Genomic DNA, 19,193 nt, shown 5'->3' with positions numbered 1-19,193 from the left:
AATAAAAATGGATAATCAGAAGTGTTATCATTATTATCATCATCATAATCTTATAACGTTTGTAATCATGCGTGTATTCATGACTTTGCTTATGGAACATATCGTGTTTGTGCCAGATGGGATGAGATGAGACGAGAGATCGCATTTCACACTGTTCCTATCAGATCCAGTGGTTACACTCGCGAAACGGTAAACAGCTGTGTGTTACATGCAGTACTTTACACACAAGAGTAAAACGTTCTTAACAATGGCAAGCAATTGGCAATAAATGAGAGCAGAAATGCGTAATGCACAGAAGTGGCTGATGCTGGGGGTGTGGCTGATTATTATGGGACGAACTGCTAATATATAATCAAACTTGACTTGATGAGCTGTCAAAAAGTCGTTACTGGCTAAAGGAAATGTTGTCGTATATTCATTAGCTATGCAGATGTTCATAGACCTGAAGGAATGATATGGAGTTGAGCAATAATATAGTGAGGCTCATGGGTTAGACTTAGGAAAGGAGAGCGAGATCCATTCCCAGGCCTAATTTGGTAAACTGTACATGAACTGAACAAATATAGGAGATTGTTCAGATTGGACATACTTTCCATTGTATGTGACCGGGATGTTAAGGGGTCCAGCTGTGTCTTCATGTGTACTATGTATGTTAAACAATGGTGGGGGGTGATTTATATCCCTTATGGATAAGATACTGACATCCTGCATATGGGAACAGTCAACATATGAGGTGTAGTAGGGTATAAAACGCAGGTGTTCCTCTGTCTGAACAGAGGGGCACAGAGAATTGGCGGCTCTCTCCACACTGTACTTTTGATTGGAATAAAATGTTTCATTATTGCAGTTCATGACGTGCTGATCATGTCTCTGACTTTTTGCTCTGTAAAACTGCTCCAATATCAGAGTCATTCATTTGATCTTGCGCTAATGTCTCTGATGATAATGGGGTCACTGGTACATCAGGCTGGACAGACAGGCCTGGGCGGTGGTTCCTACTGCATCATGGGGTATTTCCTCTGTGCATTCTTGCATCAAAGTGTGCATGTTAGCAGGCATTCATGACAAACTGTCGGCATCCATATTCTCTTTTCCAGGGCAGTACTTTATGGAGAAATGGAAATCTGTCAATTTAGCAACCCACCTTGATGAGGTCATAGAGTGGACCAGCAATGCAAGAGAAATAATATAATATATAATAATATAAATATAAATATAATAACTCAAAGCCCCAGCATTCCTCTAAGCTCAGTTACAGTGCTGTGTCCCTCTGCAAGAGCTCTCACTGCAGATGTATCAGCAGGGTCCATCCTGCTTCCTTCTGTGGACACAGTGTCTGAAAAAGGAATGTTCCACTCAGGCAGGAAAGGGTTAAGACAGAAGTCCGTTACCTTGGTCGAACTGTGTAACATAGTCATTGAGAGACTTCACATAAAACAAGTAAACTAGAACTGATTTCAGGTTTACATAAATATCATCTTACTCTCATAAATATCATCTTACTCTCATAAATATAATCTTACTTTCATAAATATAATCTTACTTTCATAAATATAATCTTACTCTCATAAATATAATCTTACTCTCATTAATATAATCTTACTTTCATAAATATAATCTTACTCTCATAAATATAATCTTACTTTTATAAATATAATCTTACTCTCATAAATATGATCTTACTTTCATAAATATAATCTTACTTTCATAAATATAATCTTTTCATAAATATAATCTTTTCATAAATATCATCTTACTCTCATAAATATAATCTTATTTTGGAGTTTGTTGAGCAGCTTGTCTCAACCCCTGGTAGAGCTAGCTTATCTTATCTTAGCTTAGTTTATTTTATCTTATCTTATCTTATCTTAGCTTAGTTTATCTTATCTTATCTTATCTTAGCTTATCTTAGCTTATCTTAGCTTATCTTAGCTTGGTTCACTACTATTCACTTATTTGTGTAAAACTGCTGCAAACTTTACAAACTACTAAACAAACAAGACTAAAAGGAATGTGATAAAATCTCCACACGTGTTTATTTCCATCTAGATGAAGATAAATCATTAGAATGATTCAGAAAGGAGAGCTGAGCCCCTGACTGACTAAACTTACAACACGGCTCTCAAAATCCCCTCAGCTCTGCCGAAGCCTCAGCACTGATAATATTACAATTTTACCATTAAAGCCATGTTTTCTGAGTAGAAATGATTAGTAATAAAACTAATAACCAGTTTTAGACTGATCTCACTCATCTGACTGACAGCATTTCTCTGTGTGTTGTTATGGGGGTCCTCTCTCTCCGCTGCTCTCCGTGTGCTTTTTTCTCTGATTCTCCTTAATTCTGTAAAAAAGACACGACACAAACCGCTTGATCAATAATAGCTCTTTTAGACTGGGTTGTTCGCTGCCTGGAGCAGTTTTCAGATTTACAATCAGTGATCAGCGGAGATACAAGGCTTTAAACCATTGAAATGATTGTTTTGAAATTTGAATGGGCTTTAAATGGTTAAACTTTTCACATTTTTTTAGTTTTAGCTTCCTCCCAGTCCCAGCTGTGTTACTGTGTCCAGTTTGAGTTGTCAGGTTTTGATTTTGTTTCTGGTTCTGTCCATTAGATTGCTGTTCCCCCGGTTGTGCTTTGCTTTGTTGTGTCTGTTTACTTTTGCCCAGGTTACATTAAAGTCCTGCATCGTCCATCCCTGCCAGTGTTTCCTTGTGTTCTCTGCCACGTCTGACCAGACATGACAGTAACTAATAAATTATTATTAAAAACATCACATCTGTAATACATAAAGGAAAGTATTATTGTGGTTGTCATTATTTATTAACAATAATAACAATGGTAATATTTACATATTTAATGTGATGAGACAATTAGGCTCTTTAATAAGTGAGGAAATGATCGTTGGCTTCTTCTTCTCAGTCTATGACTGGAGCTGCTGCTGTAGGTATGATATCTGACCTGTAGGTGGCGCTGCTGTGTTGCTCTTCATCCTGAATCAGTGGAATCTCTGTGAAACTGGACTGAATTGTCTACTTGTGTCTCTTTACCCTGAACTGTCTCCGTTTTGTTGTGCTAATAACCACAGTATGAGGAGGCCTGGAAAAAATGACCTTAACGTGGTTTCAGACTGACCTAAAGTGACCTTCACCTTTACAAGTTCCATAATGAGTGGAAACAGTCCTCATTTCCCAACGAGAATCCAGATCCAGATCAAAGGATAAGGAGTTAAAACACACTGACTTCCTAAACCATTTTTAAACTTCATTAACATGAAGGAAAACACCAGAAAAAGACAGATGTGGACAACATGTGGAAAAAGACAAAGATATAGAATTTAATCTGAAATATGATAAATGACAATTTCCTGAATTTCATTTTAAAATCTAGATTTTAGAAACTATGAACTGAAACTCCATCACAGCATTTGAAGATCATTAATACGCAACATTATGGGCTGTTTAATTTAGACGTCTAATAGACTGTTGTGTCTAAATGATCAACTCCAGCATATATTAAATATAACAGCAGTTTTAAAATGCAGTTTATTAGTTCTGATCTCTGGAACCCTCACCTCACTTGGCCTTGGAGAGGCAATCTTCCTGCACCCTCCCATGAGCCTTTGCAAGGTCTAGGCCACAGAGAGCAGCTAGAGAGTTAGTTTCTTTAGTTCCAGTGCATTTAAACATACACTTTAAGGGAGGAGTCTACAGATTTATCAATTCTTCTGTTTACAGACCGTCATTCTCCCTTTTTATGACGGTCATGAACTGAACTACATCCAGCTTTCTTACATATTTTTGTTATGAAATCTGGTTCTTCTCCCACCTTCAACCTTGGAGTCGATTTCCAAGTATTTTAAAGCTTACTTTAGAGGTTTTCCAAAATCATCAGTTAATAGATGCTCTAAATTCAGTTCAGGATGAGATTAGAGAGAGGATATAACAAACACAAGATAAGGGGTAAAGATACATTTACCACAGCAGTGTAAGTAAATGTGTTCCCCTTTTACTCCCATACTGAATTATATATATGGTCAACTGAAGTAATTCATAATTAATATACTGGCCTTTAGCCTGAATGAGATCTTCCTGTTGTGAGTATTCCATCAGAAACCTCTAATCAGCATTAGTGAACAGTTCAGGTTTAATTTTCTTCTACATAGTCTGACACCCAAGAGACTAAATCCATAACCACTAGACTACTATAATAACACACAAAGAATGATTTAAAGTAAAGTAACAGCAAATGTTAAATGTATTATTAATATTATAAGTGAAAAATAAGGGATAAGTCTTTAACTGCACACACTGCTTTCAGAATATAGAAGAGTATATATGATACACAAGCTTAGAGAAACAGCCCTAGTTTCTCTAAAGCAGAAAAGTACAAGCATCATCACTCAGCTATATGTTCAAAGTGTCCAGAAGTAATAAATATGAAAAGGGAGTGATATTAAAACATTGTCAAAAAACTAAATTGCTAAAAGGAAAAAAGCATTAAAAATTAATTCAAGTTTATTTATAAAACACTTTTCACAACGAGTCATCAAAAAGCGGCTTTACAGAGATCTGGGTCAGAGCCTCTTTTGAGCAAGCCAGTGGCAAGAAAAACTTGAGGAAAAAAAATGGAGAAGAATCAAGATCCAGAAGAGAAACCCATCCTCCTCTGGTCACCAGACAGCAAAATAAAAAGCAAAGCAGGAATAAAAATAATAAATCAATACTGAATAAGAGAATATGGAAATGCGCCGTCAAGCCATAAAAGACAAAAACGTGAGTGAAATGTGTAAGTCCAGGCAGGTGAGGATGAATAAACACGAGGCTCCAGATCAGGACAGTGGGCAGTAGGGTAGTAGAGAGCCAGGTCTGGTGGTCCAAGGATGGAACAGCTGGAACTGGGCATCTTAATATATGGTAGAGAGCGAGAGAGAGAAAACAGAAAGTAGGGGAAAAACAAGAGGTTAGGAGATCCTATAGGTACAGTGGCAAACAGATCACAGCAAGCTGAAGAAAAAACAAACAAATAAAAAAATAAATAAATAAAAATAAAAAATAAAAACACATCTTAGATAAAACAAGGTCTTGGTTAACAAGGAAAGTCCTGACTACATAAACATACTCAAAGGATTGGATACAATAAATAAATAAAAATGTCCTTCCCTAAACACAGGCCTCTTTTGGCACAGGATTTACTGTACAAATGACACGGGTAGAATTCATCAAGGTCATTACAGTAGAGACAGAATTGTGGACAAAACACATTTTCAAAGAAACAGACATATCTACCACTCAGAGAATAAGACCTCGAATGCACAGGACAGTACAGCAGACACTGAGCACAAGCACTGCAATCCATATGATCAGCACAGAGACCATAAACATTTTCCATTTACCAAACATGGATTTCTATCACCCCGTAAGACTGGTGTCCTCACCCCTTATTTCAGTCCTGAAGCACTGTGGCTGTAAAAGCTACATAGAAAAACCACATGCTGTCATTTCCTAAAGTAGTGCTGGTAAGAGTCTTGAACGTGAGAACAGCTCAGCCAGTTTGGATGAAACACTGTTTTGAACACAGAAACTCACAAGAGACATCGGTATGATTGACTTACAAAACATTAGGTGCTGCACTGTCCTTGTGTGTGAAAAGGATAGGAACCAGATTCCTGGGGGCCTGAAAGGAGGTCAAGGGTGCACAATGTTCTGGGTCATTTTACTCAGAAAGTGTTCTAAATAGTCCAGAGTTCAATCCATCAATCAATTCCACCACAACTGAAACAAAGCGTCCTGGGTCAGATCTTGTAGGTGGTGGGAAGCGAGCAATACAATTAGTGCAATGCGGTTGTTCAAAGGGTGCTGAGTCAGGAATTCTCCTGTCACAGTCTTTGTCCTTCAGAGCTAAAAGTTTAAGTGTGGCGTGTCAGCGTCATCGCAGGCAGCCAAGGCGGCGCTAGGCTCATACCTAAGGCTGTGTTGTCAGCGTAGGATAGAGTCAGGATGACTGTTTGCCAGCCGTTGCCATTGACTCTTCAGATGGTCATATCATCTGATCACATGCACCTTAAAATCCCAACAATGAAAATGTCACTCAGGTCATTTGAAGTAAGAGAACTGTACAGAATACACTGATTATTGATCAAGTGCATACAGTAGAAGTTACATACAGTCAAGCTGGAAAGTCTGCACCTCCCTTCTCCATGCTTTATGTTATAGACTTATTCTACACTAGACTGAATTCTACACAATTTTACACAATTCTAACAATTGGGATTTACAGTGGGACAAGGCTGACCCAGAGGGTAGGTACCAGCACTCAACCACGAATGGACTCATGTCAGCAGCGAGCAGCTCAGCACGAGGAGAAAGAAGAAAAACAGAAAGGGATTTAGGAGTATGAGTGGACTGGTGTACGACCTGTAAACGTAGACTAGAAAGACAATCAGAACCTGTAATCAGAGCAGTACAGAACAGTGTTAGTATGAAAACAGACTAGAACAGCATGATTAGAATACTAAAAGTGTGTCCAGAACAGAAACAGGATGTTTATTCCAGAGTTGGAGGCTTAAAAAGAGAAAGCTTTCCCCCCCAGAGTTGCTTCTTCTGAAGTGGGGAAACTGATAGTAGTCCAGAATCCTGCAAAAGAAATGTACGTTACCGGTTGTAGGGTTTAAGAAGTTGCTGTGGGGACAAACAACCGAGAGACTCAAGTCAGAAGGAGTTTTCCATAATCAACGAGGAATTTAACTGGAATCCAGAGCAGGGATGAGAGAATAAGACTGATGTGGTCACAATTTTAAGCTCTAGTGAGCAGTCAAGCCGCTGCATTCTGAACTTATTTAATGACCCTGAGCTTATTTCATGATTTGCATAAACTTCCTACCAGAGTGGCATTACATTAATTCAATCTTGAGTTTATAAATCCTTATAAATGTAATACATATCCTTTAAATATTCTTTTAATTTAAAAAATACTTTATGACATTAACAATACTGTAATTGCGTGTGTCAGTGACACAGCAGCAGATGGACAGCTTTGTATATACATTTTCCTTTGACTTGTTGCATAAATTCAATATCACTACAACTTATCTGGAAGTATTCGGCTGTGTCCTTGTGGTGAAGCGTCCTTCGCATCTGCTTGAAGCCACACTACAGCCAGAGCTACAGATTTGTGGACGGGTAAACTAGAACGAGTTGCAGATTGGCAAGCAGTCAGACAGCATTACAGCCAGAGTGAGTCTAAACAGAATGAATTGCAGATTCATAGCCAGAAAGGTACAGAATTGCACATGGATAGGAAGCCAGAGTTGGTGCCAGAGCCTTAGCAGAACAAATTGCAGAGTTTTAGATGGAGAGAGACAAAGATGCAGAACGGCAAGAAGCCAGTGACCCAGCCAGAGTCACACGGACAGCCAGTTCAGCCACAGAATTACACATGGAAAGAAAGCCAGCCAGCCACAAAGTTGCACATGGACATGCAGACAGCGCCACACAGTTGCAGACAGACACAATTTAAAATAGACAGCCACCCAGTCAACCAGTTGCAGATGGTCAGTCAGTCAGAGTTGAAGCCAGAATCTAAACAGAACGATTCGCAGATTTACAAACAGCCAGTGTTGTAGATGGACAGACAGCCAGAGTTGCAGATTGACATGCACAGTGCCAAACAGTCACACAGTCAGAAAGACAGACAGCCATTGCACATGGTTAGACCACTAACACTGCACTGAACTGCATCGTCAGACACAGTTGCAGATGGATACAGCCAGCCAGAGTTGCAGACAGATAGTCAGTTTCACATTCATAAACAGACCTGCGAAGGAAACTGTAATAGTTAAAACATGTGGGAGTGGATTCATTCAGGGCTATGGATTCATTAGACATGGTGAACTAAGGTGGCCATCACTAATGACTTCATTGATGATTATTGGTTACAATGTAAGGGACCAACACAGGTTAGATACTGCAGGGTTTGTCAGAAACATTATGAACGAGTGACAATGTTTTAATACAAGCAAAGAAATGGCAGAATGAATGATTGGAATAAAGTACATCATGTAAACCACTTACCTGACTGGTGTGACTGGGTAGGGCCAGTCCTGGCATAGCACCTTCTCAATGAGAAGGTGTGTAAAAACTTTTGGCCTGTACTGTATCTGTTACACAGTTGCATACGAAAAGTTAGCCTCACACGTTCCAGATGCAAAGAAGGGGTTCAAGGGAACCTAAAAACCTGTTACGCAAATAAGAGAGTTAATACATGTATAGAAACTAAATGATCACCTGCCTGCTACACAGTTGCAAACAAATTGTCAGCCTCACAAAGTTGATGGACACACAGACAGAGAAGCAGATGGATATTTAGGCAGTCAGTTGGCCAGTCATCCAAAGTTCCAGATGGAGATGCAGATGGATAGACCATGGTTAGCCCGATCCATCTTCAAGGATAGGAGTCAGGGAGTCATGAAGACCTTTGTGGCAAAGAAGAAAGTTAATACATGTATAGAAACTGAATGATCACCTACCTGTTTCACAGTTGCAAACAAATTGTCAGCCACACACACTTGCAGATGGACACACAGACAGAGAAGCAGATGGATAGTTAGCCAGTCAGTTAGCCAGTGGGCCAGAGTCAGGGAGTCATGAGGACCTGTATGGTAAAAAAGAAAGTTAGTACATGTATAGAAACTGAATAATCACCTACCTGTTAAACAGTTGCAAACAAACAGTCAGCCTCACACAGATGCAGAGGGACACACAGACAGAGAAGCAGATGCATAGTTAGCCAGTCAGCCAAAGTTCCAGATAGAGATGCAGATAGATAGACCATGGTTAGCCCGATCCATCTTCAAGGATAGGAGTCAGGGAGTCATGAAGACCTGTTTGGCAATAAAAGAAAGTTAATACATGTATAGAAACTGAATGATCACCTACCTGTTACACAGTTGCATATGAATAGTCAACATCACAGACACAGATAGAGAAGCAGATGGATAGTTAGCCAGACAGCCAGAGTCAGGGAGTCATGAGGACCTGTGTGGCAAAAAAGGAAATTAATACATGTATAGTTAGGAAAGATGACCTACCTGCTACACAGTTGCATATGAATAGTCAAAACTCCCACAGTTGCAGATGGACACACAGACAAAGAAGCAGATGGATAGAAAGCCAGACAGTTAGCCAGTCGGCCAGAATCAGGGAGTTATGAGGACCTCTGTGGCAAAGAATAAAGTTAATACATGTATACAAACTGAATGATCACTTACCTGTTACACAGTTGCAAACAAGAGAAGCAGATGGATAGTTAGCCAGTCGGCCAGAGACAGGGATTCATGAGGACCTGTGTGGCAAAGAATAAAGTTAATACATGTAAGGAAACTGAAAGATCACCTACCTGTTACACAGTTGCAAACAAATCGTCAGCCTCGCACAGATGCAGATGGACACACAGACAGAGAAACAGATGGATAGTTAGCCAGTCGGCCAGAATCAGGGATTCATGAGGACCTGTGTGGCAATAAAAGTTCATACATAGATAGAAACTGAATGATTACCTACCTGTTAGACAGTAGCAAACAGTAAGACAGCGAACCGTACACAGTTGCAGATGGATGGACCCTTGATGGACAGATGCACCATCAGGGAGGGAAGGGGTAATGGCATCCTCAGAACCTGAAAGACAACAAAGAAAGTCAATACATGTATAGAAACTGAACGATGACCTACCTTTTAGACAGTAGCAAACAGTAAGACAGCGAACCGTACACAGTTGCAGATGGATGGACCCTTGATGGACAGATGCACCATCAGGGAGGGAAGGGGTAATGGCATCCTCTAAACCTGTAAGACAATAAAGAAAGTCAATACATGAATAGAAACTGAATGATCACCTACCTGTTAGACAGTAGCAAACAGATAGACAGCGAGCAATATACAGTTGCAGATGGAGGACCCTTGATGGACAGATGCACCATCAGGGAGGGAAGGGGTATTGGCATCCTCAGAACCTGAAAGATAACAAAGACAAAAAATACAGGTTTTGAAACTGAAAGATCACTTACCTTTTACACAGTTGCAGAACAATAGACAGTGACCCAGACACAGCTGCAGATGATCAGATTGATGGTGGCTGGATCTACGGTCAGGGAGGGGGGGCTCTGAAGGTTCTAAACCTGTAAGACAACAAAGAAAATCAATACATGTATAGAAACTGAATGATCACCTACCTGTTGTCACCTAATAGTAACCTCGGAACCTGAAAGACAACAAAGACAGCCAATACAGGTTTTGAAACTGAAAGATCACTTACCTTTTACACAGTTTCAGAACAATAGACAGTGAGCCAGACACAGCTACAGATGGACAGACTGATGGTGGCGGGATCTACGGTCAGTGAGGGAGGGAATTAGAAGATCCTGAACCTGTAAGACAAAAAAAAAGTCAATAGATGTATAGAAACTGAATAATCACCTACCTGTTAGACAGTAGCAAACAGTAAGACAGCGAACCGTACACAGTTGCAGATGGATGGACCCTTGATGGACAGAAGAACCATCAGGGAGGGAAGGGGTATTGGCATCCTCAGAACCTGAAAGATAAAGACAAACAATACAGGTTTTGAAACTGAAAGATCACTTACCTTTTACACAGTTGCAGAACAACAGACAGTGAGACAGACACAGCTGCAGATGGACAGATTGATGGTGGCTGAATCTACGGTCAGTGAGGGAGGGACTCAGAAGGTCCTGAACCTGTAAGACAAAAAAAAAAGTCAATACATGTATAGAAACTGAATGACGACCTAACTCTTACACACTTGCAGTCAGATAGATATTGATTCACACAAATAGTTGCAATGAAAAGACCCTTGTTTGATGGATCCACCATTAGGATGGAGAGGGGTGTCCTGAAGTCCTGAAAGCCTGTAAGACAACAAAGAAAGTCAATACATGGATAGAAACTGAATGATCACCTACCTGTTAGAAAGTAGAAAACAGATAGACAGCGAGCCGTACACAGTGACAGATGGATGGACCCTTGATGGACAAATGCTCCATCAGGGAGGGAAGGGGTATTGGCATCCTCAGACCCTGAAAGATAAAGACAAACAATACAGGTTTTGAAACTGAAAGATCACTTACCTTTTACACAGTTGCAGAACAATAGACAGTGAGCCAGACGCAGCTGCAGATGGACAGATTGATGGTGGCTGGATCTACAGTCAGTGAGGGAGGGGCTCAGAAAGTCCTGAACCTGTAAGACAAAAAAAAAAAGTCAATACATGTATAGAAACTGAATGATCACCTACCTGTTAGACAGTAGCAAACAGTAAGAAAGCGAACCATACACAGTTGCAGATGGATGGACCCTTGATGGACAGATGCACCATCAGGGACGGAGGGGGTAATGGCATCCTCTAAACTTGTAATACAACAAAGGAAATCAATACATATATAGAAACTGAATGATCACCTACCTGTTGTCACCTAATGGCAACCTTGGAACCTGAAACACAACAAAGACAGTCAATACAGATTTTGAAAAACTGAAAGATCACTTACCTTTTACACAGTTGCAGAACAATAGACAGTGACCCAGACACAGCTGCAGATGATCAGATTGATGGTGGCTGGATCTACGGTCAGGGAGGGGGGGCTCTGAAGGTTCTAAACCTGTAAGACAACAAAGAAAGTCAATACATGTATAGAAACTGAAAGATCACCTAACTGTTAGACAGGTGCAGACAGATAGACAGTGAGCCGTACACACAGTCAGATGTATAAACCCTTGATGGACAGATGCACCATCAGGGAGGGAAGGGGTAATGGCATCCTCTAAACCTGTAAGACAATAAAGAAAATCAATACATGAATAGAAACTGAATGATCACCTACCTGTTAGACAGTAGCAAACCGATAGACAGCGAGCCGTACACAGTTGCAGATGGATGGACCCTTGATGAACAGAAGAACCATCAGGGAGGGAAGGGGTATTGGCATCCTCATAACCTGAAAGATAAAGACAATCAATACAGGTTTTGAAACTGAAAGATCACTTACCTTTTACACAGTTGCAGAACAATAAACAGTGATCTAGACACAGCTGCAGATGGACAGATTGATGGTGGCTGGATCTACGGTCAGTGAGGGGGGTGGAATCAGAAGGTCCTGAACCTGTAAGACAAAAAAAAAAGTCAATACATGTATAGAAACTGAATGATCACCTACCTGTTGTCACATAATGGCTACCTCGGAACCTGAAAGATAACAAAGACAGTCAATACAGATTTTGAAACTGAAAGATCACTTACCTTTTACACAGTTGCAGAACAATAGACAGTGAGCCAGACACAGCTGCAGAAGGACAGATTGATGGTGGCTGGATCTACGGTCAGTGAGGGAAGGACTCAGAAGGTCCTGAACCTGTAAGACAAAAAAAAAAGTCAATACATGTATAGAAACTAAACGATGACCTACCTGTTAGACAGTAGCAAACAGATAGACAGTGAGCCTTACACACTGTCAGATGTATGGACCCTTGATGGACAGATGCACCATCAGGGAGGGAAGGGGTAATGATGGTGCATCTGTCCATCAAGGGTCCATACATCTGACAGTGACAGATGGACGGACCCTTGATAAACAGATGCACCATCGGGGACGGAGGGGGTAATGGCATCCTCTAAAACTGTAATACAACAAAGAAAATCAATACCTATATAGAAACTGAATGATCACCTACTTGTTAGACAGTAGCAAACAGATAGACAGTGAGCCGTACACAGTGACAGATGGACGGACCCTTGATGAACAGATGCACCATCAGGGAGGGAAGGGGAAATGGCATACTCTTAACTTGTAATACAACAAAGAAAATCAATACATAGATCACTTACCTTTTACACAGTTGCAGAACAATAGACAGTGAGCCAGACGCAGCTGCAGATGGACAGATTGATGGTGGCTGGATCTACGGTCAGGGAGGGGGGGCTCTGAAGGTTCTAAACCTGTAAGACAACAAAGAAAGTCAATACATGTATAGAAACTGAATGATCACCTAACTGTTAGACAGGTGCAGACAGATAGACAGTGAGCCGTACACACTGTCAGATGTATAAACCCTTGATGGACAGATGCACCATCAGGGAGGGAAGGGGTAATGGCATCCTCTAAACCTGTAAGACAATAAAGAAAATCAATACACGAATAGAAACTGAATGATCACCTACCTGTTAGACAGTAGCAAACCGATAGACAGCGAGCCGTACACAGTTGCAGATGGATGGACCCTTGATGAACAGAAGAACCATCAGGGAGGGAAGGGGTATTGGCATCCTCATAACCTGAAAGATAAAGACAATCAATACAGGTTTTGAAACTGAAAGATCACTTACCTTTTACACAGTTGCAGAACAATAAACAGTGATCTAGACACAGCTGCAGATGGACAGATTGATGGTGGCTGGATCTACGGTCAGTGAGGGGGGTGGAATCAGAAGGTCCTGAACCTGTAAGACAAAAAAAAAAGTCAATACATGTATAGAAACTGAATGATCACCTACCTGTTGTCACATAATGGCTACCTCGGAACCTGAAAGATAACAAAGACAGTCAATACAGATTTTGAAACTGAAAGATCACTTACCTTTTACACAGTTGCAGAACAATAGACAGTGAGCCAGACACAGCTGCAGAAGGACAGATTGATGGTGGCTGGATCTACGGTCAGTGAGGGAAGGACTCAGAAGGTCCTGAACCTGTAAGACAAAGAAAATCAATACATGTATAGAAACTGAATGATCACCTACCTGTTAGAAAGTAGCAAACAGATAGACAGTGAGCCGTACACACTGTCAGATGTATGGACCCTTGATGGACAGATGCACCATCAGGGAGGGAAGGGGTAATGGCATCCTCTAAACCTGTAATACAACAAAGAAAATCAATACATATATAGAAACTGAATGATCACCTACCTGTTAGTAAGTAGCAAACAGATAGAAAAAGATAACAAAGACAAACAATACAGGTTTTGAAACTGAAAGATCACTTACCTTTTACACAGTTGCAGAACAATAGACAGTGACCCAGACACAGCTGCAGATGATCAGATTGATGGTGGCTGGATCTACGGTCAGGGAGGGGGGGCTCTGAAGGTTCTAAACCTGTAAGACAACAAAGAAAATCAATACATGTATAGAAACTGAATGATCACCTACCTGTTGTCACCTAATAGTAACCTCGGAACCTGAAAGACAACAAAGACAGCCAATACAGGTTTTGAAACTGAAAGATCACTTACCTTTTACACAGTTTCAGAACAATAGACAGTGAGCCAGACACAGCTACAGATGGACAGACTGATGGTGGCGGGATCTACGGTCAGTGAGGGAGGGAATTAGAAGATCCTGAACCTGTAAGACAAAAAAAAAGTCAATAGATGTATAGAAACTGAATAATCACCTACCTGTTAGACAGTAGCAAACAGTAAGACAGCGAACCGTACACAGTTGCAGATGGATGGACCCTTGATGGACAGAAGAACCATCAGGGAGGGAAGGGGTATTGGCATCCTCAGAACCTGAAAGATAAAGACAAACAATACAGGTTTTGAAACTGAAAGATCACTTACCTTTTACACAGTTGCAGAACAACAGACAGTGAGACAGACACAGCTGCAGATGGACAGATTGATGGTGGCTGAATCTACGGTCAGTGAGGGAGGGACTCAGAAGGTCCTGAACCTGTAAGACAAAAAAAAAAGTCAATACATGTATAGAAACTGAATGACGACCTAACTCTTACACACTTGCAGTCAGATAGATATTGATTCACACAAATAGTTGCAATGAAAAGACCCTTGTTTGATGGATCCACCATTAGGATGGAGAGGGGTGTCCTGAAGTCCTGAAAGCCTGTAAGACAACAAAGAAAGTCAATACATGGATAGAAACTGAATGATCACCTACCTGTTAGAAAGTAGAAAACAGATAGACAGCGAGCCGTACACAGTGACAGATGGATGGACCCTTGATGGACAAATGCTCCATCAGGGAGGGAAGGGGTATTGGCATCCTCAGACCCTGAAAGATAAAGACAAACAATACAGGTTTTGAAACTGAAAGATCACTTACCTTTTACACAGTTGCAGAACAATAGACAGTGAGCCAGACGCAGCTGCAGATGGACAGATTGATGGTGGCTGGATCTACAGTCAGTGAGGGAGGGGCTCAGAAAGTCCTGAACCTGTAAGACAAAAAAAAAAAGTCAATACATGTATAGAAACTGAATGATCACCTACCTGTTAGACAGTAGCAAACAGTAAGAAAGCGAACCATACACAGTTGCAGATGGATGGACCCTTGATGGACAGATGCACCATCAGGGACGGAGGGGGTAATGGCATCCTCTAAACTTGTAATACAACAAAGGAAATCAATACATATATAGAAACTGAATGATCACCTACCTGTTGTCACCTAATGGCAACCTTGGAACCTGAAACACAACAAAGACAGTCAATACAGATTTTGAAAAACTGAAAGATCACTTACCTTTTACACAGTTGCAGAACAATAGACAGTGACCCAGACACAGCTGCAGATGATCAGATTGATGGTGGCTGGATCTACGGTCAGGGAGGGGGGGCTCTGAAGGTTCTAAACCTGTAAGACAACAAAGAAAGTCAATACATGTATAGAAACTGAAAGATCACCTAACTGTTAGACAGGTGCAGACAGATAGACAGTGAGCCGTACACACTGTCAGATGTATAAACCCTTGATGGACAGATGCACCATCAGGGAGGGAAGGGGTAATGGCATCCTCTAAACCTGTAAGACAATAAAGAAAATCAATACACGAATAGAAACTGAATGATCACCTACCTGTTAGACAGTAGCAAACCGATAGACAGCGAGCCGTACACAGTTGCAGATGGATGGACCCTTGATGAACAGAAGAACCATCAGGGAGGGAAGGGGTATTGGCATCCTCATAACCTGAAAGATAAAGACAATCAATACAGGTTTTGAAACTGAAAGATCACTTACCTTTTACACAGTTGCAGAACAATAAACAGTGATCTAGACACAGCTGCAGATGGACAGATTGATGGTGGCTGGATCTACGGTCAGTGAGGGGGGTGGAATCAGAAGGTCCTGAACCTGTAAGACAAAAAAAAAAGTCAATACATGTATAGAAACTGAATGATCACCTACCTGTTGTCACATAATGGCTACCTCGGAACCTGAAAGATAACAAAGACAGTCAATACAGATTTTGAAACTGAAAGATCACTTACCTTTTACACAGTTGCAGAACAATAGACAGTGAGCCAGACACAGCTGCAGAAGGACAGATTGATGGTGGCTGGATCTACGGTCAGTGAGGGAAGGACTCAGAAGGTCCTGAACCTGTAAGACAAAAAAAAAAGTCAATACATGTATAGAAACTAAACGATGACCTACCTGTTAGACAGTAGCAAACAGATAGACAGTGAGCCTTACACACTGTCAGATGTATGGACCCTTGATGGACAGATGCACCATCAGGGAGGGAAGGGGTAATGATGGTGCATCTGTCCATCAAGGGTCCATACATCTGACAGTGACAGATGGACGGACCCTTGATAAACAGATGCACCATCGGGGACGGAGGGGGTAATGGCATCCTCTAAAACTGTAATACAACAAAGAAAATCAATACCTATATAGAAACTGAATGATCACCTACTTGTTAGACAGTAGCAAACAGATAGACAGTGAGCCGTACACAGTGACAGATGGACGGACCCTTGATGAACAGATGCACCATCAGGGAGGGAAGGGGAAATGGCATACTCTTAACTTGTAATACAACAAAGAAAATCAATACATAGATCACTTACCTTTTACACAGTTGCAGAACAATAGACAGTGAGCCAGACGCAGCTGCAGATGGACAGATTGATGGTGGCTGGATCTACGGTCAGGGAGGGGGGGCTCTGAAGGTTCTAAACCTGTAAGACAACAAAGAAAGTCAATACATGTATAGAAACTGAATGATCACCTAACTGTTAGACAGGTGCAGACAGATAGACAGTGAGCCGTACACACTGTCAGATGTATAAACCCTTGATGGACAGATGCACCATCAGGGAGGGAAGGGGTAATGGCATCCTCTAAACCTGTAAGACAATAAAGAAAATCAATACACGAATAGAAACTGAATGATCACCTACCTGTTAGACAGTAGCAAACCGATAGACAGCGAGCCGTACACAGTTGCAGATGGATGGACCCTTGATGAACAGAAGAACCATCAGGGAGGGAAGGGGTATTGGCATCCTCATAACCTGAAAGATAAAGACAATCAATACAGGTTTTGAAACTGAAAGATCACTTACCTTTTACACAGTTGCAGAACAATAAACAGTGATCTAGACACAGCTGCAGATGGACAGATTGATGGTGGCTGGATCTACGGTCAGTGAGGGGGGTGGAATCAGAAGGTCCTGAACCTGTAAGACAAAAAAAAAAGTCAATACATGTATAGAAACTGAATGATCACCTACCTGTTGTCACATAATGGCTACCTCGGAACCTGAAAGATAACAAAGACAGTCAATACAGATTTTGAAACTGAAAGATCACTTACCTTTTACACAGTTGCAGAACAATAGACAGTGAGCCAGACACAGCTGCAGAAGGACAGATTGATGGTGGCTGGATCTACGGTCAGTGAGGGAAGGACTCAGAAGGTCCTGAACCTGTAAGACAAAGAAAATCAATACATGTATAGAAACTGAATGATCACCTACCTGTTAGAAAGTAGCAAACAGATAGACAGTGAGCCGTACACACTGTCAGATGTATGGACCCTTGATGGACAGATGCACCATCAGGGAGGGAAGGGGTAATGGCATCCTCTAAACCTGTAATACAACAAAGAAAATCAATACATATATAGAAACTGAATGATCACCTACCTGTTAGTAAGTAGCAAACAGATAGAAAAAGATAACAAAGACAAACAATACAGGTTTTGAAACTGAAAGATCACTTACCTTTTACACAGTTGCAGAACAATAGCCAGTGAGCCAGACAAAGCTGCAGATGGACAGATTGATGGTGGCTGGATCTACGGTCAGGGAGGGGGGGCTCTGAAGGTCCTAAACCTGTAAGACAACAAAGAAAATCAATACATGTGTAGAAACTGAATGATCACCTACCTGTTGTCACCTAATGGCAACCTCGGAACCTGAAACACAACAAAGACAGTCAATACAGATTTTGAAAAACTGAAAGATCACTTACCTTTTACACAGTTGCAAACCAATAGACAGTGAGCCAGACACAGCTGCAGAAGGACAGATTGATGGAGGCTGGATCTAAGGTCAGGGAGGGGGGGGACTCAGAAGGTCCTGAACATGTAAGACAAAAAAAAAAGTCAATACATGTATAGAAACTAAACGATGACCTACCTGTTAGACAGTAGCAAACAGATAGACAGTGAGCCTTACACACTGTCAGATGTATGGACCCTTGATGGACAGATGCACCATCAGGGAATGAAGGGGTGTAATGATGGTGCATCTGTCCATCAAGGGTCCATACATCTGACAGTGACAGATGGACGGACCCTTGATAAACAGATGCACCATCAGGGACGGAGGGGGTAATGGCATCCTCTAAAACTGTAATACAACAAAGAAAATCAATACCTATATAGAAACTGAATGATCACCTACTTGTTAGACAGTAGCAAACAGATAGACAGTGAGCCGTACACAGTGACAGATGGACGGACCCTTGATGAACAGATGCACCATCAGGGAGGGAAGGGGAAATGGCATACTCTTAACTTGTAATACAACAAAGAAAATCAATACATAGATCACTTACCTTTTACACAGTTGCAGAACAATAGACAGTGAGCCAGACGCAGCTGCAGATGGACAGATTGATGGTGGCTGGATCTACGGTCAGGGAGGGGGGGCTCTGAAGGTTCTAAACCTGTAAGACAACAAAGAAAGTCAATACATGTATAGAAACTGAATGATCACCTAACTGTTAGACAGGTGCAGACAGATAGACAGTGAGCCGTACACACTGTCAGATGTATGGACCCTTGATGGACAGATGCACCATCAGGGAGGGAAGGGGTAATGGCATCCTCTAAACCTGTAAGACAATAAAGAAAATCAATACA

The sequence above is a fragment of the Salminus brasiliensis genome, chromosome 12 (assembly GCF_030463535.1).
Source record: "Salminus brasiliensis chromosome 12, fSalBra1.hap2, whole genome shotgun sequence".
NCBI classification, from domain to species: Eukaryota; Metazoa; Chordata; class Actinopteri; order Characiformes; family Bryconidae; genus Salminus; species Salminus brasiliensis.
Note: the sequence above shows the minus strand (reverse complement) of the source record.